Source organism: Microcebus murinus, chromosome 1, assembly GCF_040939455.1.
Source record: "Microcebus murinus isolate Inina chromosome 1, M.murinus_Inina_mat1.0, whole genome shotgun sequence".
In the NCBI taxonomy this organism is placed as follows: domain Eukaryota; kingdom Metazoa; phylum Chordata; class Mammalia; order Primates; family Cheirogaleidae; genus Microcebus; species Microcebus murinus.
The window spans coordinates 44,679,638-44,705,248 of record NC_134104.1 but is presented as its reverse complement, the minus strand read 5'-3'; positions in this window follow the sequence as shown (position 1 = coordinate 44,705,248).

Below are 25,611 nucleotides of genomic sequence, written 5' to 3'. Positions count from 1 at the left end.
TATAGCAAGCACTGCCCCAGATCCTGTAGGGGAAAGGCAAATTAGCTGTAGCCCTTACCTTCAAGATGCAGAAACTGGAAAGTTATACAGTGAATTATAATTCAACTCAGACTGCAACAAGAACTCTAATAGATGCAAATTACAATTGGTAGTACTTAAAAAGGGCAGGTTTATGACAAGGACAACATTTGATTTGAGTCTTATATGACAGGTAAAATTTTGACAGGTAGAAGGGAAAATGAGGGAACAATCTAATATTCTAGGCGGATGAAGCAAAGAGGACAAATTTATGAAGGTAGCAAATACAAAGGACAGCACCTATTTCAAATTGGCTATAATGTATTGTATAGTATCAATGCAGCTAACACCTTTCCTGTGTTCCATGGCAGACCTGGTTAATCTATTTCAACATTCTTTCCTGCCGAGTCTGATTTGCCTTAGAATCCTCCTTAACATAAGGCTCAAGAAACAACTACCTCTTCATCAACTTGGCTTGGATAATGAAATCTGTTTGCTACCTTGGGTTTAGGATAGCTTAAAGGTGGGAGTGATTGTAGTAAATAAAGTAACAAAGTTAAAAAACAATAATGTTTACCATATATTGAGTGTTCATTACATACTTTCATACAGGTTATGTAATTTAATTCTCACAACAAATTTTCTCACAAAAATAGGCAGAAATTTTTCTCTCCGTTTTATATATATTAATATAAAAATAGGTTGAGAAAGGTTAAAGACCATTTCCAAGGTCACTGCTAGAAAATCTTGGAGTCAGAGTTTAAACCCAGGGCTTTTGAAATCTAAAATCTGTGTTCTTAATCATATAATAGTACTGGATTTTATTTAAAACAATATGGAATTAATCATGAGTCAGCTCTTAATTTCATGTTAAGAATTTTTAAAATTTATTCTGCATGTGTAGGGAAGCTATTGATGGATTTTGAACAGAAGAAAAGCTTTATTGGATTTGTGCATTAGGAACAAAGCTCTAGTAGCAGGATGCTAAATATTTATATATTGGAAGTAAGGAGATTAGAGATGAAATGATCAGTTTGGTGAGAGAGGAATGGTAGTATGGGTGAAAAGGAGGTAATGAAATCAAATTATAGCTTCAAAGTGAAATTCATGGTACTTTTTGACTAAATGAAAAGAGATGACAATTCTGAAATTTTGAGTTTGGCAACTTGACAATTGATATGGGAAGGAAGAGAGTGAGTTAAGTTTGAGATACTGGTGGAATATATAGACAGGGATTATCTATTTAACTAAAAAAGAAGAGACTATCTTTGTATACATAAGGTTGAAGCAGTTAAGTTTTGCTCTTCTAGTTAAAAAATAATGAACAATAGACTAATGGAGCTCCAGAGAGATCTAGGCGATAACAAGAATGGGCACATTTCTGAATAACATTAAAATGTGTGTGCAGAAGAGAGAGAGAGAGAGAGAGAGAGAGAGAGAGAGAGAGAGAGAGAATAAAGTTATATGATTTAAATGAAAAGAGTTGTTTGATATTATCAGAAAACTACTCCAAATTTCTCATTAAATCACTTCTTTATAAGCAAAAGGTAGATTTATTATGTCGTTTTCATTCTTCCTTGATAGAGAATCCTTGCCCAGTCATAAATTAACTTAGTGCCAGAACTCTCAGAATCTGACCTACTTAGCTAAGTTTTTTTTTTTATTGGGTTTGTAGTTTAATTCTGATGAGAAGGTGTCAGAATGATGGCTCCTGAGGCTGATAGACAGTACTCAGTGTTGTTGGAAAGCATACAGGTTAGTAAATTTCAATTCCTGCTTTCTTTTAATCATATTATAATTCCTGAGCAAGGCAAGGTGTGAAAAGTGTTTTATGTTTTTATTACATCTTTAACCATCTACTAGAGTTTATATTATGGGAGTACCCAGTAACCTTTATCATTTTAAAGCATATTTCTGTGTAGCTGGCAGGTGATGAATGTATATCCTTGTAGAACTTCATTTTAGTAAAGTAGCCAAGGCAGATGAGGAGACATAAAGAAGAGAACAATCAGACACTGAAACCAAAAGTGTCCTACAGACATGAAAATGACAGAGTAAGGAAACAATGCCCACCAATTCTTACAATAAATCAAACTGTGGTCATTAATAAACTTCATTTTTATATTACAAGTACTAGATTTCTTATTAAAGATAGTGTTTTGCATTAAAACAATTTACAATCTTTAACAATTCAGTGAGAGTAAAAAAAATGGTTTGTCTTTCTCACAGGTGGCTTCAATAGCTAATAGACTTTAAAGTAAATTATTTACAAAATGTTTAATGTGTTCCTAGGCTCTTATGGCTCATAGTAAAGAACATTCTCACTAATCTTAAGAAATTAAGAAAGTAATAAAGTCATGGGAGATATGTAATAATCATGAATTTATGCATATGAACTGTTGTTAAAGGGACTTGGAGAATGAGGAGGCAGAGTGCTTATTTAGGGGATGGTACAAGTATTTGTTAAAAAGAAAAAACTCCCTTGAGAACAGTAAGTCTTGATCTTTATGCTAAAAGAATAAAGAAATGAGAAAGCCATTCACCTCCTAAAAGATTAAGATTTAGAAATTGATCAGTGGTCTTAGTGTTATTGCATTTTCTTGTGTAATATCAATAGAACTTTAACTGAAATATTCTTAATTTAGAAAGCTTAAGCAAATTAATGATTAAAGATTGAGTAAAAAGTGGTTGGCAATAATTTTATGAACATCTGCTTCCAGAGGAATATGATTACTGATTCAGAACTGTAGGGAAAAAGTGACAAATAATCGGGGTCTTGGCTGTAATTTTCATACTTGGGTTGGGAGCCAGCTTCCTCAGAAATCAGCTTAGTAGTTCCCTTTCCCTCCATGTCCTTGGCATACAGAGCAGCTGCTTGTCTCCAGATTCCAGCTGTGAGGAATTTAAGGGAGCCCTCTCCCAAGGGTGCCAGCCCAAGGCATGTTTGTCAGGCAGATTTCCCCCAGAATTTCAATACAGCAGAGTTCCCAATGTGACTATCTTTCTATTTAGATCTTCCAACAAGTATAAAAACATTTGTCATGCTCTTTCCACTTTTTCTACTATTCGTTTAGTCTTTGCCTCTGAAAAGTATTGCCAAGAAGAAAGTTTCTTGCATTTATTTTATTTCTAGAATGACATTTTGCTTTGAAAAGTGAGTATGTGCATAAGCAGGAAATTTTTGAAAAAGAGGTTTTACTCTTTTCCTCTTTGCATTAATACATAGTCTTAGGAAGAAACACAGGATAATTTATGAAAGTCGCGCACTTATAAGATCTTGTGGAGTGAGTTTATATGCTGTCCTAATAATAGAGATTTCGTTGCTCATTCCAAGGCACCTTGACAGCAAATACCCTTTGGGGTAGTCTTACTAAATCATTAAAAAAAAACAAGCAAACAAGAGCTGGAGTTTGAGTTCTTTCTTTCTTTCTTTCTTTCTTTCTTTCTTTCTTTCTTTCTTTCTTTCTTTCTTTCTTTCTTCAGAAACTGGAAAGAAAATGTAAATTTTGTTAGGGTAGGTGGGAAGTAGTAAAAGGTGTCAGAGACTTTTTGTTTGTTTTTAATTTCAGTAACTAAGAGGGTATAGTTCAATTATATGTTTCAAAAGAAAGCATCAGGTTTAAGTTTGAACAGTATTTTTAGTATGAAGGATCTATATATCTTGGTATATCTTGATATGCCATTTTGGTATGTGGTACAGAGAGGACACTATCATGAGTTGACTTGTCCAGGGGTTTGACATAATAAGTATATGAGAAAAGGTCATTAAAATGGACATAAATTTAAATCTGGTGAGAAAAAGGCAACAATAAGCCTTCCAAATACCACTTAAAATTACCCTATGGTGACAAGAAACTCTACATAAAAGAAATGCCATGATCTCCCTAATTGTAAAACCTACACTTTCAGAAAATGAATGGATTTTAGTAAGGAGAAACTCATAGTTTAAGAATGCGACAACCATGATAAGGTACTGAAAAGTCAATTTCCCTCAGGCAGTCAGCATGGACTCTGTAATGAACTAAATCCTGGGAAGTTTAATTTGGATTTTCCAAAATATATGCCCAAATATGTATGACTGAAACATATTTTCAGAAAGCTATAAAGCAACCATATTTCTTGACAAGGACTAATAGTCTGCTTAAACAAAGTTGTTTTGTTTTGTTTTAAATCTGAGGACCTCAGAGAATAAGTATATAGTAGACTATCATGCCACCATTTACAATTAGGGAGATTGGTTTGGGAAAGGATGAATCTGAAAGTTATACTCAATCCTGGCTCATATTTATTTCCATTTTATATCTAGGATTACTGTATTTTTCTTTGTGTTTTTTTTTTAAGTTAGAAAAACTCAAACAATTCCAATTGTATCTCTCAAAGAATATGCCTAATGTTTAAAGATTGTTTGGTATTTTATTTCAAATAATGAAAATATTTCCAAATTGTGTTTATTTTGAAAAATTCTCCAAGTGGTAAAATTTCAAGACAGCAAAATAACTGCTCACTTTAAGTACATCAAGCCTGTGATCGCTTATTACTTTCCTTATTCTTGATGCATAGAATAAGGAAAGGGAATTGAACTTAGTCTCAGGGACTGATTGGCTCATCAGAGTGATAGGTAGTATCTTCATAATGAAAGAACATGGAGAAAATATAAGAGAGATTCACCAGAGAACGGAAGACCTAGAGATGGTTGTATGGGACAAGCCACATAAGACCCCAAGACTATAAAAAAAGCATAGGTAAAGGGATTCTTGGGTATGAAAGCTAATTTTGGAAGGAGTAGGACAAGAACTTTAAAGACCAACATTATCTGCTTTAGAACTTTGTGTAGGTCCAGTGTTCATGGGGTGCCCACATTAACATTACAGGGAGCCAGCGTAGCCTGAATGTCACAGCCTTCATAACCCACATTGTGGCTCTGTGAAGAGATTCAAAGGAAAGATAATGCTCCTTGCCCTTCCTCAGGGTCTGAAGCACATGACCAGCCATCACTCCCTGAGCCTTTACCACTGTCAGATGCACTGTTAAACCCCTAAGGCATGATCCCATCCAACCCTCATACTAACCTAAGAGGCAGCTGATAGTATCCATGATCACCACTGTCTGCCCTTTTTTAAACAGAAGATACTGGGACTCTGAGAGGGTAACTGACTTCAAGGTCAAACAAAAAATAACAGTAAAACCGGGGTTTAACCCTCAAACTGTCAACTCCAACATCTAAGCTTTATCCCAGGGTCTTAAGACACAGGAACTAGCATCAGGAATGTCTTGAACACTTGATGCTGTTTTGTCTCATGGTTCTGTACTCAGCCCAGAGCAGCAGCCTCTCTGTTGGAGCAGGACTTGAAAGAAAATTCCTGGGACTTTAGTGCTTTCTGCAGCCAGTCTCAGGTCTTTTCCTTCTACAGAGATCCAAATATCTCAGAAAGGAGAAAGTAGGACTTAACAGGAGAATGTAAGTCTCAAAGAAGCAAGAGGATGAATCCCTGACTAGTTTCTGCCTTTCCTCAGCCTATTCACTTGCTTCCTAGTTCCCAGTAGCAAAGGGTACATAAGAAAGGACAGGTTCAGCCCTCACTTTTGTTCTGTTCTGTGTACCCCTCCATCCTCCTTGAAAGCCATTGTCCCTTTCTCCAGCTGTGACACAGCCCTTTGAAAACAGACTCCCTGTTCTTAAGGTTTGACAGGGGAATAAAACACAAGACTTCATTTTCAGATGAGTTAATTATTACATCTTCTAAGGATGTCTTCACTGTGGTGCTGAATGTGGCATTTGCTGCTTATTAAGTGAGGTTTTTATCAAGCTCCTGAAATTCCTTAGGGAAAAAATAGTTCATAAATGACACTAATTGGAATGAAGCTACTTACAAAATATGGCTCAACACAGAAGAATTTTTACCCCAGATAGATGAAATAGTTAATTCCTTTACCCCTTATTACTCTTCTACCATGTCTATGAACACATTGACAAACTTTTCCCTGGGGCTTTGGCACAGTTGGTGAGTAGAGGAGGTGAGGTGGAAGGATAAAAACATTACTCAGGCACACTTTTTTTCCTAGCAGTTGGCAATACTCAGTCTGACCTTTATGTTGGATTTTGCCATGGTTTTAATCACTTTACCATCACTTGCAGAAGAGCAGGCATCGTTAAAAGTGCCCTATTTAGGGAAAGCTTCAGAGCCAAGACTAAGTGTATGTTCTCATTATTTCATGTTGTCAAAGTAACCAGCACAGTGAAAAAGACAGCCTATTGAAGAAAATAAGTTTGTGCAAAGCTCTTAATTAAGGTAGGAGGGCATTTTATTGCAATTATTTATATTGGATATTAATCTCTTTATGGCATTTTCATGTTTATGCAGCAATAAATAAAATACATGTGAGATTATTGCATCTAAAACTTTACTTTTAATTTCTTACCACTGTATGCCAAAGTTCTGTAAATTCTGTCTTGTGCAAGAGTTTTTAGACTATCTACTATATTCTTTATATTTCTGTGTAGTTGGCTGATTATTTTCCTATAACTGGGGTGTCATTTGCAAAAAATTAATTCACATATACAATGTTAAAAAATTTCCAGTGTGTTTATTGATCAAAGTTAAGCTTGACTTTTTCTCTGTATGATGCTTAACACTTGTAAGAATAAAGTGTTTGATTTTATAGTGGTTATTACTACTGTTATTAATTTTATTTACTTTTTCTATTTTTAGTTTTGAAAATATTAAGCCCACAGAAAAGTTGCAATAAGGACTTCCATTAGACTTACTAATTGCTTAATTACCAGCCATTTGAGAGTTAATTAATGATATTCACTGCCAGATACTTCACCATTTCTCTCCTAAAATGAGAACGTTCTCCCACAAACCTCAATATCATTATCACTAAGAAAATTGAACATTGATATAATAGTACACATTTAAACATAGTCCATATTTAAATTTCAAGAGATGTTCTAATAAAATTCTTTATTAATGACCCTCTTTCCAGGATCCAGTGAAGAATCACATATCATATTTAGTTTTCAAGCCTTTTTATCCTCATTTAATCTAAAAGAGTTCCCAGCTATTTTTTTCATGATATTAATATTTTTAAAGAGTTCAAACTATTGTTTTGTCCATTATCCTAAAATGAGTATTTTTGTAATTAGATTTGGGTAAAATGTTTACAGCAAGACTGTAACATATGCAATGCTATCTGTGTGCTTCACAGAGCATTGTCTCAGGAAGTACATGGTATCAGTGTATGCCAGTTTGGGGAATTAAGTTTGATCAATTGGTTAAGGTGCGTCCTTTGAATTTTCTTCATTGGAAAGGTACTCTTTTTCCTTTTGCGATTTCTCAGTACTCTGTGGGATGACACTTTTAGACTGTGTAAATATATTATTCTCCAATGATTCTAACTTCGATGGTTTTTGGTCTCCATTAATACATATTGCTTGAATCAATTATTACTACATGTCAGCATATGATGATTTTCTAATTTTATCATTTCTTCCATATTTATTAGTTATTTTTCTGTAAAGAAGAACTTTTCACTCTCTTTCTCCCCAACACTTGAAATTATTATTTTTAGGTATCAATATAAACTAATGGATTCCTCTTTTAGTCAATGTATTCTAGTTTATTCCACTTATTATTTGTTGTGATGTACAAATTATTCCAAACTTGGCCAGTAGAAGCTCTGCTATCCATTTCAATTGCCCTCTTCTCTTAACTTTATCATTAGAAAGAGGCTTTGAAGATAATTCAAAATAATCTTTAGCCTAATTATGTGTATCACTACATCAATCCCCTTAGCAAATTTATTTTTACCTGTGAAAAGTCATATAAGGGATCAGCTCCAACATGTAAATAACACAGAAATTGTCGCTGCTGGTCATTATTAGATAAAAACTAAACATAATTGAAAATAAATGACCTTCTTAGACGTGGTAGAGGCCTGAGGTCACATGTTAAGCTGCCACCTCCAAAGCAGGCAATTTCAGAGAATCACTGTCAAGATCTGCCTACCTGGAACAGAAGTCCCATAAATTTATAGCAACATTTTTCTGGGAATTTTGATGAATTGTGGATGCTAAGGGTGGACTAACATGAGAATAAAAAACTCCAGGTGCACAGTGTTAGGATCCTCCACACTTTCTTCAGCTTTACCACTGGGAACTCCACTGGATTCTCACAGTAAAGAGTCAAGACACGGCCAGGCGCAGTGGCTCACGCCAGTAATCCTAGCACTCTGGGAGGCCTGGCAGATTACTTGAGGTCAGGAGTTCAAAACCAGCCTGAGCAAGAGCAAGACCCCGCCTCTACTATAAATAGAAAGAAATTAATTGGCCAACTAATATATATAGAAAAAATTAGCCGGGCATGGTGGTGCATTCCTGTAGTCCCAGCTACTTGGGAGGCTGAGGCAGTAGGATTGCTTGAGCCCAGGAGTTTGAGGTTGCTGTGAGCTAGGCTGATGCCACGGCACTCACTCTAGCCTGGGCAACAAAGCAAGACTGTGTCTCAAAAAAAAAAAAAAAAAAAAAGAGTCAAGACAAATCCCCTTGTGGCTTTGGTAGAAAAAGAACAAAAACAACTCATACAAAGCATTCACCGTAATAAAGCCCCTCCCCCCCCTTCCAGGGTAAAAGATTTGACCTGAGCCTTATCCCAACCGGGAGAAGGACATCCACTCAACTTTAGCTCTTTCTAGCCATCTTAGTTCATCAAAGCAGGGAGGAAAGCTAAGAAATACTTGTTAAGGTCACAGTTTAGTGACACAGGCCCATGAAGACAGCTTTAATTATAAGATTATAGAGTGCTCCTTGCCCCCCACACCTTACCAACACACCAACAGGATTCTTGTATATAACAGAGGATTACAGCTGAAAGAGGTGTAAGACACAGACTGACTCTGAGGAGGAGTTTTTAGGGGAACCCCAAACAACAGGAGAGGTGAAAAACAAGGGCAATAGAGGCATTTGAAGCCTCTGGTATATACAACTACAGAAAGCATTAAACACAGCCCAACTCTTAGCCAAGTAAGCATTAAACCTTACACTAAAGGCCTATTTACCTAAATTCCTATTAATCAATATATCATGCTTAACTTTCAACAAAAAATTACAAACCATGCTAAATGGCAAGGAAAACACTCATGTAACGAAAGAGTCCTCTCTTTAACAAGACATTTTTTACCTTTAGTTGAATTAAGATGGGATTGTAAATCTTTTGTAATGTTCGTATTGTGAAATTCCATAAGTAATATCTGATTTATGACTATAAAAAGCAATACAATGGCTCATATAACATGAAGAAGATTTAATTATTAATTCAGTACTAGAGCAAATAACAAGTACAATTGAAGGAGTACAATTAAAAAGACTCGTTGATCGAATGAAAAGCTGACTGTTTTCCTTAGGAACAGAGAAACTAAAGTGAAATATTTGCATTGAAGGGACCTGCTGGTTTTATGGTCACATCTGCTAACCAGTCTGCATCCTTGGCTCACAGAGATCCCCATGACTGCTGAAAAAAAATGATGCTTTCAAAAACATTTCCCCTTCGTGTAACCTAACATATTTCAGCAGTCTGTTCCCAAAACTTGTGGTTGAAAAACACTCAACCCCATGCCTACATTTCCTGAAAAGAAGATCAGCCCAGAGGTGATTCAGTAACACATGAAGCTCACTCTCCAGACACAAATAAGAAACACAAATCAGAAAGAACACTGGCATAAAGATGACAGAAACCTCATCACGTGGAGTTGAGAAGTCAATCCTGTTACCAGTTAACAGAAAGTGAGTGTTCCTTGGCATCAGGTGGTGCCAACAGTGGGCTAGGTGCTGTAGAGAACATAGAATTAGACAAAGTTCCTGCCCAGGGGGCTCATAATTGAATCAGACAAACCAGACACTAACACAGTCCAGCAGTCTGGAGCGAGGAGCATTGGGTTTACATGGGGAACCTAAGGTCACTCTGTCAGTGAGAACACTTAGTTTCCCTCCAACATGCCCTACTTTCTTGCATTGTAAAAGTTTGGGAAAAAATTCTTGACATACTAGTTTATGACTTCCATTTCAACATCACCCAGGAAGCCTGCTTTTTAAGGGAATACAGTTGAGTTTTCACTTGTCATGTAACAGGGGTGAGGACAAATTCTCTAAAGCCATTTCCCTGATTCATTGGGGAAGGAAGGCAAAGCTCACAATACCAGAGTTATGAGAAGAAGTAAACTTATGTAGATGGAATATCCCACAAAGAAGCCTATGGGGTCAGATTTCTGCTTGGACCATCATTGGACAGTGGGTCCATTCTCATGTCCACACTGTAGTGAGCAGGGAAAGTTGCATGAACAATCTTGACAATGTGCTAGGCTGCTTGGCACCAGGAAGTCTGGGTTTGGGCTGTTAGCTGTCCACAGAAGATTTCTGATTATACCAATATCCCAGCAATAGAAATCTTTAAAGTGAGATTCTAGCAAGGAAGTGGATGTCCCTGTTCACATAAGATTCTGAGTTTAAAAAACAATAGCGTGCATGTGAAAACTCAACTCAAGGATGGATTTGATAATTTCTTGTCCTCCTATATAGAACTTAGTACTTACCTCTATCACAGAATTTAGCAATCTGTGTTAAGGTCATTGTCTATTTGTCTATATCTCTCCTTAGCACCTAGACAGTATGTGGCATATAGTAGTGTCCAATAAAAATTTATAATGAGTAAGTGCCATAAAGAATGTAGGCAAGCTCTAACTCTGCATGTTCCTGGAACTCCCCAAAAGAACTAAAATATAGCAGCTTTCAAAAATCTTCACACAGTCCCCACGCCTTAATTTTTTTTAAAGGACAGCCCCTATGAGTTCCAGATTTACATTTAAACATGTAGGATGGTTTCCATAGTTAGTTGGTTAGAATGGCAAGAATAGCCACTCCCACACTTTCATCTATTCCATAGTTTTATGTGTATATCATCAGGTGTGCAATATACACATGGCATCATGTCACCCTATTGTCGTTTTAATATACCACTACCTATGTAATTTGAACTCAGAATAGTATAACTGTTTTAAGAAGAACCTTTATGAATTTAAAAACCATGTGGTATTTAAAGAATAATTTTGCTTCTTTAAAGTTCCTTCAAGCCTATGTAGATTTTTAATAGAGAAAGTGACTTAAAAACAAAACCATTGTATAAATGTAATATATTACAGACTAGTTTCCATCAAGAGCAGTGGATTCCTATCCAGGCTGTCTTGAAGTCCATCAGATGGTGACAGACAGAAGACCAGAAGAAGTGTGCCCTAAGTGTCATGTAAACATGCTAGTCCTAACAACTAAGCCAAATCCAACACTGCTGAAGCTAAAGTGAATTAACGGACCTGCCACACTTATGTGGGTTATCCCTCCTCCCTGTGCAACAGGGCATGGGAAAAGTTTGTCTTTCTGAAAATATCAAAAATAGCTAGTAAGGAAATATTTCTTCAGCTCTGTGATATGCTGAGAAGGTTGAGTTTTATAATTTAATCTTAAACTAATTCTTCATCTTTAACATTTTGGGTAAATGTCTTGGGCTGGGTTGAGGACTCTTTTTAGAGATTTGCTCATTAATGAGTAAATAGATTAATCATTCTAAAGTGTAAGATCTTTATACTTGAATGTTCCTATTTTCCTGGATTTGAAGTAATTCCTGGGCACCTCATTTCTGTGGTATAGAGAAAATTGTATTTTATGAAAATAGTCTTTTCTAAGAAATAAAAAGTCATGTAAGAATCACAAAACTGGGACTTTATTTCTGAAGTCAGCTAATCTAATCTATTAATCCATACTTGGCAAATTAGAACATTGTAATTCTGAAAATTGGAGTGATTTACCCAATGTCATATGGCTTCTGAGTGGTGATGCTGCACAAGAACTTAGATCTTCTGAATCCAATGCTGTATTCCTTCCTTTTAGAATAATTATTGTATTGCCATTTTTAAAACGTTTAATTTTGAGAAAATTATAGATTCACATGCAGCTGTAAGAAATAATACAGAGAGATTTCAAGTACCCTTTATGAAGTTTTCCACATTGGTAACATCTTGCAAAACTATAGTATAATATGACAACCAGAATACTGAAATTGGTACAATCAACATATAGAATATTGACATTACAACATGGATAACTCATGCTGTTCTTTTACAGCCATACCCATTTCCCTGTCACTCCATCGCCTCCTTAATCTCTGACAAATAATTACAGTAATTTGTTCTTCATTTCTATTGTGTTGTCACTTCAAGAATGTTATATGAATGGAATCATACAGTATGTAACCTTTTGGGGCTATTTTTTTTAACTTGGTATAATTCTCTGGAGATTCCTTGAGGTTTTTCTATAGTGCATTCCCCCTTTTTTTTTCCTTCTTAGTATTCTGTGCTATGGTTGTATGCACTTTGTTTAACCATTTATCTGTTAAAGGACACCTAGGTTGTTTCCAGTTTTTGGTTAAAACAAATAACTTTGCTACAGACATTCAGTAGAGGTATTTTTGTGAACATAAATCTTTATTTCTCTGGGATAATTGCCCAAAAGTTAAATTGCTGGGTTGTATGGTAAGTGCATTTTTAGTTTTTGAAGAAATTGTGAAACTGTTTTTCAGAGTGGGTATACCATTTTCTGTTGCTACCAGCAATGTATCAGTGATTCAGTGTCTCTGCAGCCTTGCTAGCATTAGGTGTTGTTACTATTACTTTAGCCATTCTAATAGGCCTGTAGTGATATCTCATTGTGGCTTTAATTTGCATTTCCCTGATAACTAATGCTATTGAATTTCTTTTAATTGATCATTTTTTATCTGTACATTTTCAGTGAATATGTCTCCATGACTTTTGCCCATGTTCTGCTTTTTTTTTCTTCTTTTTTTACTGTTTGGTTGTGAGAGTTCTTTGAATATTGTAGGTCCTAATCCTTGGTCAGATGTGTGGCTTACAAATATTTTCTCCTAGTCTGTAGTCTTTTACAGAATAAAAGTTTTTGATTTTGATGAGGTACAATTTATCAATGTTTCCTTTTATGAATTGTGATTTTGGTTTCAAGTCTAAGAACTCTGTGTCTAGGTCTAGATTACAAAGATTTACTCTTTGTTTTCATAAAATTCTTATAATTTTACATGTCAAAAAACTGCTCCAGTACTGTTTTTTATAAATATTCTTATTTCTTCCATTGAAATACTTTTGCACCTTTATGCCCCAAAAGCAATTGGGCATATTTGTATGGGTCAATTTCTGGGTTCTCCATTCTGTTCCATTCATTCTTCTATCTATCCCCCACCATGACCACATAGACATGATTATAATTAAGTATAAAATATGTCTTGAAATTGGGTAGGCTAATTCCTCCCACTTTATTTTTCTTTTTTAACATTGTTGTAGCTATTCTAGTTCTTTTGCCTTTTTGTATACATTTAATAATAATCTTTTCTATATCTACAAAAAAGCTTGTTAGGGTTTTGATTAAAATTGAGTTAAAACTTTATATCAATTTGGGAGAATTGGCTTTAATATATTGACTCTTCCAATCCATGAACACAATATGTCTCTTTATTTATTTATCTTTGATTTATTTCATCATAATTTTATAATTTTCAGCATATAGTGCATGCTTTGTTAATTGTATGCTTAACCATATAATTTTCATTGGAGTGAAATGTAACTAGTACTATTTAATTTCAGTGTTTGTTGATAGTATATAGAAATACACTTAATTTATGTACATTTATCTGTTAGCCTGGAACTTTACTGCCATCATTTAGTTTAGGAGTTAATTTTTAGATTTCTCAGGCTTTTCTATCATTAGCAACCTGACCTCAGGAATACAGGAAATTTAGGTCCCTCCCAACGTGGATCAGCCCTCTTCTCAACCCATTCTCTCTAGGCAACTGCCTTATTTCAAAAAGGATATTCCATGGGTATAGGTCCATGTCTTTTACTTCTTGGTATTTCACTCAGTGCCTACTACTGCTGTAGAGATTATAGTGTAGTGGTTAAAAATTAGGCTCTGAAATCAGACTGGGATTTTAGAGCTTGTTATGGGATCAAATTCTGGCTTAATCATGTACTGGGCTATATGACCTTGTGCAAGCCTCTTAACTTCTCCAAGTTTTCTCAGCTGTGAATAGAGATAATAATGATATTTCTCTCATCAGACTATGTGGGATTCAATGCGATAAAGCACTGACACAAGGCCTGACATGGAGTAAGTATGTAGTACAGATCAGCTTGTTATTAATACAGTATACTAATATGCTCTGTCAGTGATTCCCAATCTTTTTGGTTCTAGGACTGGTTTCATGGAAGACAATTTTTCCGTGGACAAGGGGTGGGGGTAAGTGGAGCTCCGGCAGTGATGCCAATGATAGGGAGTGGCTGTAAATACAGATGAAGTGTCCCTTGCTCACCTCCGCACCCCCACTCTACCCCCCTTAATTTCATGGAAGATAATTTTTCCACAGATGGGGTGGGGAGGTGGGTAGCACGGGGAGGGGCACCAGGCAGTGGAGTTGTGCTGCCCGGTCTCTAAAAGGCCAGGCCTTGGGCCAATTCCAGTCTGTGGCTGGGGGTTGGGGACCACTGCTCTATATGATTAACCCAGGGACATTAATAAATACTTATTGAATAGATCTTATATATTTTCCACTATGCTTTGGCTTTGAGCATAGCCTTGGAATTAATTTAAACCTTTTCTGCTATTTCCTTGGACAGAGAGAGAACCCATATAGACTTGGGTGCTAAAGACTTTTCCATATGTCATCATATTTCCCAATATGTTATTTTGGTCAACTCCTTCTACCTGGATGTTGGATAGTGAAAACAAATTCAGTTGGCTTCCCGAAACACAAAGACTTTGTCAGAAAGGAAACAATTTTTATACACAAATGAACAATTTCTGATACTCTGGTAATTATAGATAGACAAGGAAACTTTTTATGTTTAGAAGTTTCCAGAGGAGCTTTCTGTACTACTAATATTTATCCTTATTTTGGCTGTATGGAGCTGATTCTAAACATACCATGAAATAAACTGTACATTTGGCTTAAAGCTTATTCTATTTTATTTCTATCTATATTCTTAAAGACTATCAAAATTATTAACTAAAAATGCATTGACTTGGAAGGAAGGATAAAAAGAACCCAAGTGAAAAATGATTTTTATTGTCAAAATTTGAGTTCTCTTTCAGTGGCCGCTACAACCTCATTAGTATCCAAGGCCGGCAAGAGCCAGGCATCTTTTATGCTATGGGTCTCAGTGATGACATGAATTATAGCAGGAAACAATACAGCCCTTTTTATAGTTTTGGCTGGTTTAAAAAAGAAGAAATGAGTTTTCAATATTGGCTCTTAAAAATATTGATTTGCAAGTCCTCTTATTGTTTCTTGCTCCTTTTAAAAAAATTCAAAATCTTAAAGGGGTACAAATGTTTTGTTACATGGATACTGTTTATAATACTTAAGTTGGGGCTTTTAGTGTGCCCATCACGTGAATGGTATTCATTTTCCTTGATAGGTAGGATATCACCCCTACCCACTTCTTGATTTCCAATGAAATTACATCTCTTTGTGCTCATGTGTGCCCACTGATTAGCTCCCAATTATTAGACAGTACATGTGGTGTTTGCTTTTCCATTTCTGAGATACTTCACTTAGGACAATTGCCTCCAGTTCTATCCAAGTTGGTGTAAAAGACATTATTTCATTCCCTTTGATGGTTGAGTAGTACTCCATGTTATATATACACCACATTTTCTTAATCTACTCATGAATTGATGGGCATTTAGGTTGATTCTACATTTTTGTGAATGTAAATTGTGCTGCAATAAACATTAGAGTGCAGGTGTCTTTTTGATAAAATGACTTCTTCACAGCAAAGGAAATAATCAACAGAGTTAATAGACATCCTACAAAATGGGAGAAAATATTTGCAAACTATACATCTGATTGATAAAGGGCTAATTTCCAGAATCTACAAAGAGCTCAAACAAATCATCAAGAAAAAAAACAAAACTGGGCAAAAGACATGAACAAACAGAAGTTGTTCAAAAGAAAATAGACAAATGGCCAACATGTGAAGAAATCTTCACTAATCATAACTAATCATCAGGGAAATGCACATTAAAAGCATGAGATATCATCTTACCAGTCAGAATGGCCATTATTAAAATGCCAAAAAACAATAGATGCTGGCACGGATGCAGAGAGAGAGGAAGGCTTATATATTGTTGGTGGGATTGCAAATTAGTACAACCTCTATGGAAAACAGTATGGAAATTCCTCAAAGAAATAAATGTAGACTTACCATTTGACCCAGCAATCCTACTACTGGGTGTCTACCCAAAGGAAAATAAATCATTTTATCAAAAAGACACCAGCACTCAAATGTTTATTGTAGCACAATTCACAATCACTTCTTTTGTTTTGACTTATGTCTTGTAGTTACACCTGTACGTTTTCAAAGCATTCTCACTACTATCATGCTTTCTACTTGTATGCTTCCAGTGTATTATTATCTATTTTTATCATTTATGAGGGGAGAAATGGTCACAGAAGACTAGATGATTTTTCTTCACAAACATACTGAAAACAGATAAGGAGAATAATTTCTAGTCATGCTGCAAGAGCATAATCTTTAACACATTATTTTAGTCAAGCCAATATTTTGGACAAGTAATGACGCATAAAAAATTAATGTTATAGTGCAACATTGAATTTTTTGATAAGATAAAGTAAGAAGTGACTGTTGGCTTGGTTAAGCAAACAAATGCTGATAATACCCTAAATGGACAACCCAAAATAATCCTACTTACTATTTTAGGATGTTAATTTTTAATATCGTCATGATGTCTTTCATTCCTTCATTAACACATTTTTATTCAGTGATACGAATAGCAAAGAATTGGTAACATGTTTCTAAGTTCAGGAAAATATTAACTTATATACATTCTGACAATTCTGAAATTCTGGCAAGAAATTCAGTGTAATTTGAATTGTTTGTATGTTATAAATATTAAGACCTAGATACTATTTATTTATAAAAAAGTCTAACCTATTAAGATATTTTAATAAGTTTATTCTTTATATAAAATAATTGAACATTATGAAAATGTTTTTAATATACAAAAGTATAAAGAAAATAAAGATAAACTATAGTCCTATAATCGAATTATAACCAAAGTTAGTATTTTGTAATATATATTTCTAAGCATTTTTCCCTGTTAATATACATAAAAATAATCATTTTAATAAAGATGACATTATACTGTAAATTATTTTATAACTTAATTTTAAATGAATAACCTATCCTGACATTTTTAATGCAAGTTAATGTATATCTACATTATTATTTTTAGTGGCTATAAAATATTACATAATTTATCTAGTCAAGTATCAAATGTCGGACAATTTTGTGGGAGCAGGTGTTAGAAACAATCTCAAAATTAGATACTTGTGCATATATCTTTGTGAAACTCCTGTTATTTCCTTAAAAAAATTACTGGATCAAATGGCAAGCATTTTTAAAGTGTTTCGCACATGCTGAGAAATTGTGCTCCAGATAGTTTCTGTTTATCCATACTTCCAACAATAGTGTATGAGGGAACCTATTTAATTACACATTATTACATAAAAAGCCATTAATCAGCTTTTTATTCTTTGCCAAACTGATGAATGGAAAATAACAGTACATTGCATTGGAATAAAAGTTTCTTTTTTAATTCTAACATTATATTTACTAATTCACTATTTAATAACTATGTGGCTATTAGTCTTAATGATTAAATTCTGCAGCTCATGATTGGTATTGGGGGGATGGGCTTCTAGATCTATACAAATTTTAAATATAGAACTATTACTTTTTTAAGCTCCTCAATTTCTTTCAAATTCAAAACATCACATTCTTTGTTGTGGAGAAAATTTATGTTTATTTGAACTGTGGTTTTTGGGGGAGAAAGAAACATAGTAAATTAGTAATTTTACATTTTGCACACATTTTATTATTATTTATTGAGAGCTCTATGGTCCAGGGGCTGAATTTAGCATTTTACATGACTTGTCTGTTTTCCTTACACAACCTCACATAGCAGTAGTAAAATATTTCCATTGTATAAGGTGCCATGCCCCTAAATGATAAAAGCCATAATTTAAGTCCAGGTCCATATGGGATCTAGACTTTGAACTACTAATTACTACAACATTCTGCTTTCTCTGAAGTGGTCTCACGCTAGTGATGCTATGAATCGATTCTCTCTTGATGATGGAAGAATGAGATAATTAATGCCAGTGCATGCTACATCTGGTAGCAGCATTTTATTCCCTCATCAGAAAGTTAAAGAATGAGAGGGGAGGGGATGGCCTGCTATTTTTTTTTTTTTTGCTTCCTTTTATTTCCCTCCCTTGCTGCCAGATTTCTGTTTAATCCAGTCACGCAGGGCACAATGGTTTGTGTGAGAGCTGATACCCTTCTGTTCCCATAGGCACTCATCCATCCCTGCTCTGTTTTTCTTCATCTCGGGAGGAACGCATAATGTTCCAGGCTTAACTCATTACTCACCCTGGATCCTGTAAATTTTCCAGAAGTCAGAGCACTGGCTTTGGTAGTTATGTGGTCCTTAGTCTCTGCCCACTGGGAGCTGAGGGTGAGAGTCTCTCACATAAGGAAACATAAATTCTGCTGCCTCTCAAGCCACCAGTCCTTCTGTAAGAGACCACAAGCCAGGTTTTCTTCTCATTCTATAGAAAGCAGGATGTGGTGTGGGCTGCTTCTGATTGTTTATTGGTACACAGAGCCTGTGGAATGGGTGTCTAACTGTCCACAAATATCTCCAAGTATTTCTTATAATTTATCCTTCATTTTTCTTCACAGTAGTAAGTTTTCCATTGTGAGGGGGAAATCCGTGGCTCTCTGGCAACCCTTGCAGTAAAAAAGATATACATTTCCCCTCATATTTTCCCATCCTTGAGCCCAGCACAGAATGGGAATTCTGTATATCCAGAATTATAGTGATCTACACAAAAGAGACTTTGTTCATTTGCTCATTTAACAAAGATTTAATGAGAACTGACTGTATGCCAGATACTACTGATGGCATAGAGACAACCACACAGACCAGATCACCTCTCCATGGAAGGGCATTGGGTAAGGAAGTAGTAATAATCAAATAACCAAATAAATGAGATTAGTGATGCATGCGTGAAACAAGAAAATAGATTATTGTAATAGAAAGTGATGGGAAGGATTCGGGGAAGGGCTACTTACAAATGAATGTCAGTGAGGAGGGGATATCTGAGCTGAGACTGAGTGACTAGAGGAACCGGCTCTGCAGAGACCTGGAGGCAGAGAACTCCAGCATGAGAGCAATGGGGACAAAGGCCCCAAGGAAGGAAAGACCTTAGCCCACTCCAGAAGGGTAATGTGGCAAGAGCATAGAGAATGAGGAGTAAAGGAAGGATAAGTCATAGATAAAGGCAGGGACACATCACACAGGACCCTATGCACCATGATAAGGAATTTAGATGTTATTCTAAAGGCAGTAGGAGGTTTCTGAAGAGTGAGATGCACTAATCTCAAAAAACCTGTTCCTTGTTCTTATAGCATTGCTCTGACTTTTGTGTAGATCGTAGAGGAGCACTAGTAGAAGGGAAACAACCAAATGGGAGACTTTTACAACAATCAAGGTTAGGGCTCACAGTGGTTTAGACCAGGGTGAAAATGGTATTAATATTAATAGAAATGAAGTGAAGCAAACAAATGTAGAATATATTCTTCAGGTGGAGCCAAAGGCATTTGCTGATGGATTGGATGATAGTAGTGACAGTGGTGGGATTGGACTAACGGAAATAGAAGAATCAAAGATGACTTTAGATTTTTCACCTGAACAACTGGGTCAGTAGTGATGACATTTACTGACATGAAGACTCAGGAAAGAATATTTAGCAGGGGTGGAAGTTAAGACTGCTGTTAATCAGAATGAAAATTGATGTGCCTTTTAGACATCCAAGTGAGAATGTCAGTCACATAGTTGGGTTAAGTGGAACTTAATTGAGGTTAGAGTTTGGAAAGCATCTTTTAGTTAATTAAATCCAAAATGAAGAGAGCTTACATGCAAACATGCACAGTTTTGTATGGGGGGAAATCTTCTCAATCTAACATCTCTATTTCTGCAAATGATGCCATTCTTCTCATTACCAAAGTTCAAAAACAAAGTTAGATTCTTTCTTCCTCCTCCATTCTCCTATTTAGACATAATATTTATCATCATGGTGTTTATCTGTTCCAAGATTTTTAATTTTTTCTCATTAGATAAATTGTTTAGCCTTCTAGGCCTACATCTTCACCCATTTTCCAGCTTTCTTCCTTCTACCTACCATTATGAATTATTTGCTTCAACCAAGTGTATCTGTCCAACTGCAGTCTTCTTATGCCATCTCTGCCCTCCTTTTCTGAGTTGCCTTTTTTACTCTTCTTGGCCAAGTCTTAACTACCCTTTGAGACTCAGATAAAATTCTTCCTTCTCCAAGAAGTACCCCTTGGCCCCTCTCTGACCTGTAGATACTTCTTTGTGTTATCATTTGGGCCACTGTTTTCAGTATCACTCTGAAATTAACTGCACGATATTGATAACTGTCCATTATTCTCTTCCACGTCATGTCTACTTGGAAAACCATAAGCTTCTTTAGGCTAGAAATTGGACATATCTCTTGAATAATTAATACTTCCTTCCTGAATGAGTTTGGAATTCAACTTAACCATGTAGTTTCCTTTGAAATATATCATGCGAACAGAGTGAGATTATATATTAAAAATACAGTCATCCTTGGGGGATTGGTTCCAGGACCCCCTGTGGATACCAAATTCTTCAAATGCTCAAGTTTCTTGTATAAAATGGTATATTATTTGTATATACCTATGGTTATAATACCTAATACAATGTCTGCACATCACCTCATTTGCATGGATTCAATGCAGTACTTTGTGCACAGCAGATTCAAGTTTTGATTTTTGGAAGTTTTTGAATTTTTTTTCTGCATATTTTCAATCTGTGGTTGGTTAAGTCCATGGATTCAGAACCCATGGAAACAGAACACCGACTATACTTCATTAAAAGAACAAAACAAAACAAAAAAGGTGGAGATGGAATGAAAGAAACAGCATGGTCTTTGAAGACAGAAGGCCCATGGGGATTGTGAGTTTTCACTAAGAAAGTGTATATTATAATCCTTTACCCTGTGGATCACATGCCAAGTCATTCTCAGCATCACAGATTTATGAATGAAATGCTTGGGTGTCCATATTGCAAATTTTAATGGCTTGGCTGTCCCTATACCTTTGTCTTGGGCCCCCTAGGACATTTACGTTATATTCTGAAGTTCTTTCATTTCTAACCAAAATTTTTAGAATTAAAGAGCTGAAGTTTATCATCCTTCAGTTAATGTTTCACACCATTCCTTTGTATGCTTTTGTTCACATTTTTTGAATTGGAAAAAAAGAAAAGTGCACAAATGTGAATTGGAGGCAAGCACACTTTGTCTTCTATGCATTCTCAACTCTTTTCTTAATCAATCCACCAGACTCTCTCAACCAGATTCTGAAGAAGACTGATTGAAAATACTGATATGTTGCACCACTTGAATCATGAAAATTCACACATCAGCTCTGTCTCTGAAGTTTTCAACAGAAACCAGAAGGGGAAAAATCACATTTCATACTTCGTTGTTTATCCACAAGAAATGAAACACTTAGGAATTTAGATAACATATATACATGCTGCCTGGAATTTATGCTGACAATTTATACAGGGTGAAAGGAAAATATACAGCATCTGTGTGAAGAATGTATGTTGGTCCTCAGGCTATGTGGAGCCAGACAGAGCTTGACAGTGTGAGCCAGATCTGAGCCCATGTCCTGTGGGAAGCCTTACCAGCAATACTCTGAGAGCATTTCCCTTCCTCTCTGCTGCTATTGGACTACTAAACAATCTCTTAACTATTAATAGCCTTCTCCAGAGTGGGCAGAGAGATTGCTACTATAGTCAAGGGTAATTTTTTAAAGGTCATTATAATACACTCCAATTGAGTCTATTTCAGGTTTTCAGTCACATACTAAGGGACAAAGGAAGGTTTCAACAAAGTGAAATACAAGTACAAATAAACCGCAATTGTAAGTTTATAGATTTTCTGCAAATATGGTAAGTAAAACACTTCCCATTTATTTTGGTGAGAGGATTGTTTTGTCCCATGTTTTTCTGCCACCCAGCCCCACTCCAGAGTCAGGAGTCAATCTTGCTATCATCATATCGAAGAGGAGAGTTGGCAGGTGAGCCTGAGCAACATAGCAAGATCCCATCTCTACAAAAAAATTTTTAAAAAATTAACTATGCATGTAGGCTGGCACCTGTAATCCTGGCTACTCAGAAGGCTGAGGCAGGAGGATCACTTGGGGTCAGGAGTTAGAGGCTATTGTGAGGGAGTGGCAGGGGTGAGAGGGAAGAAAAGAGGCAAGTTCTTCACCATTGGTTTAACTGCTTCTGAGTGTGAAGATTTAATGACATTATGAGCTTATTGTTCATTTTTACCTGTTAGTGTGGTATTATGGCCATGGATTTTTAAAGTGCTTATATATGAGAGCATTTGCACTTAAATATTTGGTCTCAGAGGTGCTTACACTTTTAAAAATTATTAAGAACCCTAAGGTTATTTTGTTTAAATGGCTTATCCTTATTGATATGCATATCTTAAAAAATTAAAACTCGGAAATTAAAACAAAATACTTATTCACTCATTTAAAATAATAATCCAATTGCATGTTAATGTATTTTATAAAAGATAACTGTATTTTCCAAATCAAAAATATAATGATGAGTGAGACATTATTTTACATGTTTGCAAATCTCTAAGACCTCTCTTAGAAGAAGACAGATGGATTCTCATCTGTACATTTGTATTTAATCCTTTGTGATATCACATAACATGTAGCCTTTGGAAAACTTCACTGTCTACTTACAACAGGATGGAGAGAAAAAGGCAGCCAGCATCTTAGTATTGCTATAAAAATGAATCCATGGAAAGGTTCTTAGAGACCACCAGCAGTCAACCAGACCACATCAAAAAACCACCCTATTAGAGATACATTCTGATATATCTAAAATGAAAAAAAATATTTTTTGGTATCAACTTCACTATAACCTGGGGTTGGAGAAAAGTGATTGAGTATGTATTTGACACAATATTGTCCATAATTCTATAATAATTCAAACTGGGTACAGATTACATGGCGTTCATTATGTTAATTTCTTTCTGATGTTTGAATTTTTCATAACAAAAAGTAAAAAAATAAATAAAGTTGACTTAAAAGAAAAAATCAAGTAAATCAAACACTTGAAATCCAAGTGTTTTGCAAAGTATTGGGCTGTAGTAGAAATACAATTATGGTATTGAAAATTTTGTACAAGAGAACTAGTAATCTGGGTTTGTTAGCATTGTCTTCAGGAAAATATGAATGAATACACTATGGGCAAGATTATATTCTTATGAAATTTCTACTTTTTTGGAAAGATGCACAGTTTTAATCCGTTAATTGAAATTGATGAGTTTTTGCCATGAGTGTCAACAGTTATAAGGTTAATATTTAAAGTTGGATGAAAAAAAGTTAAGAAATAGTTTGTAAGTTTCAAATTTTCTAGGCTATATGCTTCTTATAGCAGCAATAAATAGTTAACTGGTGGCCAGGTGTAATGGCTCAGGCCTGTAATCCTTAGCACTCTGGGAGGTTGAGGTGGGGGGGGTATTGCTCAAACTCAGGAATTTGAGACCAGCCTGAACAAGAGTGAGAACCCTGTCTCTACTAAAAAACAGAAAAAATTAGCCAGGCATGGTGATGCATGCATGTAGTCCCAGATATTGGGGAGGCTAAGGCAAGAGGATCACTTGAGCCCAGGAATTTGAGGTTACTGTGAGCTAGTCTGAGACTAAAGCACTCAAGTCTGGGCAACAGAAAAAAGACTGTCTAAAAAGACAAAAACAAAAACAAAAACCAACCAACGAACTAACCAACCAACATAACATAAAGAGGCAATATTTATAATAGCTATAAAGAATTTAGGGATAAACCCAAGAAAAAATTGCAAGATTTATTTACAAAAACTAATTAAATTTTAATGAATAGTACTAAGGAAGAGACATGTAAATTGCAAGATATCCTATCTAAAGAGAGAGAAATATTCAATATTTTCAGAATATTAATTCTCCCCTAAATTACCTATACATTCAGTATAACTTCAATAAAAACTCAATAAGAGTTTTCTATGGAAAATGACAAGCCTATTCTAAAATTAATATGGGATAACTAGTGATCAATACATATCTAAATAATAAAAGTAAGGAGTAAAAGGTACCAGATAGGAATATGTATTATAGAGCTATAGCAATTAAGGGAATTGAATATTAGTGTAGAAATAGACAAATTAACCAATGGAAGAGAACACAGAGTCCATAAACACACGTGTATGCATTTAATGTATGACAAAAGTAAAATGGCAAGTCACTGGGAAAAGGAGGGACTAATCAATAAGTGGAGATTGAAAAAATCAATTATCCAGACTGGAAAAAGAGGAACTTTGATTTCTATCTCAATTCACATACACACAGACACCAACTACAAGTAGATTAAAGAATGAAATGTGAAAAGAAAAAACCTCAATCTTTTAAATGAAAATATAGGTTTTTCTAAAGAATACAAACATGTTAACCAAAAAAGACTAATAAATTAATTGGCTTAAACATTTTAAATTATGTTTATTAAAAGACTTCTTAAAAAAGTAAAAACCTTTTCTTTTGCTTTCAGAATACAAATTGATAGTAGATATTTGAGACACATAAAAAGGACACAAGTATTACCCTCAAAAACATGTCAAGGATGCTTATAATAGGAAAAGAACAAAGTACAATAAAAAAAATAGGTAAAATACATGAACAGACATATCACAGAGAAGGAAACATATGATCACACATGAAGAAATGCTGAAACTTAGGAAAAGCAAATCAAGACACAAATGAGATACTACTTTAGACCCACTTGGCAGAAACTAAGAAAATCTTATAGGGGGAGAAGATGTGGATCAGTGGAAACTATTTTATAATATATTGCTGATGAATGTAAATTGTTACAATGACTTTAGCTAGATTTGTGACCTTTCTTGTTATGTTAAATGAACAGACTGTATATCCCAGACAACCCAACTAAAATTATTTCTATATATACTTAAGAGAAACTTTAAAAGTATACAGAAGATGTTTTTAGCAAAATTGTTTGTAATAATAAAAAATTTGAAACAGAACATTTATTGACAGGAGAATGAATTAATAAGTTATGGCATATTCTTATAGTGGAATGCATCATAGGTAAAAAAATAAATTGAAGCTCTATATAATAACATGGGTGAATCTTGATAACAACATGCTGAGTAAAAAAATAAGTGTTAGCACACTCTACAAAAGTATAACTTCTTTATAAAGTTTAAAAAGAAGCGATATATATTTATGCATACATATATATTCAAATACATATATCCATAGACACATGTTT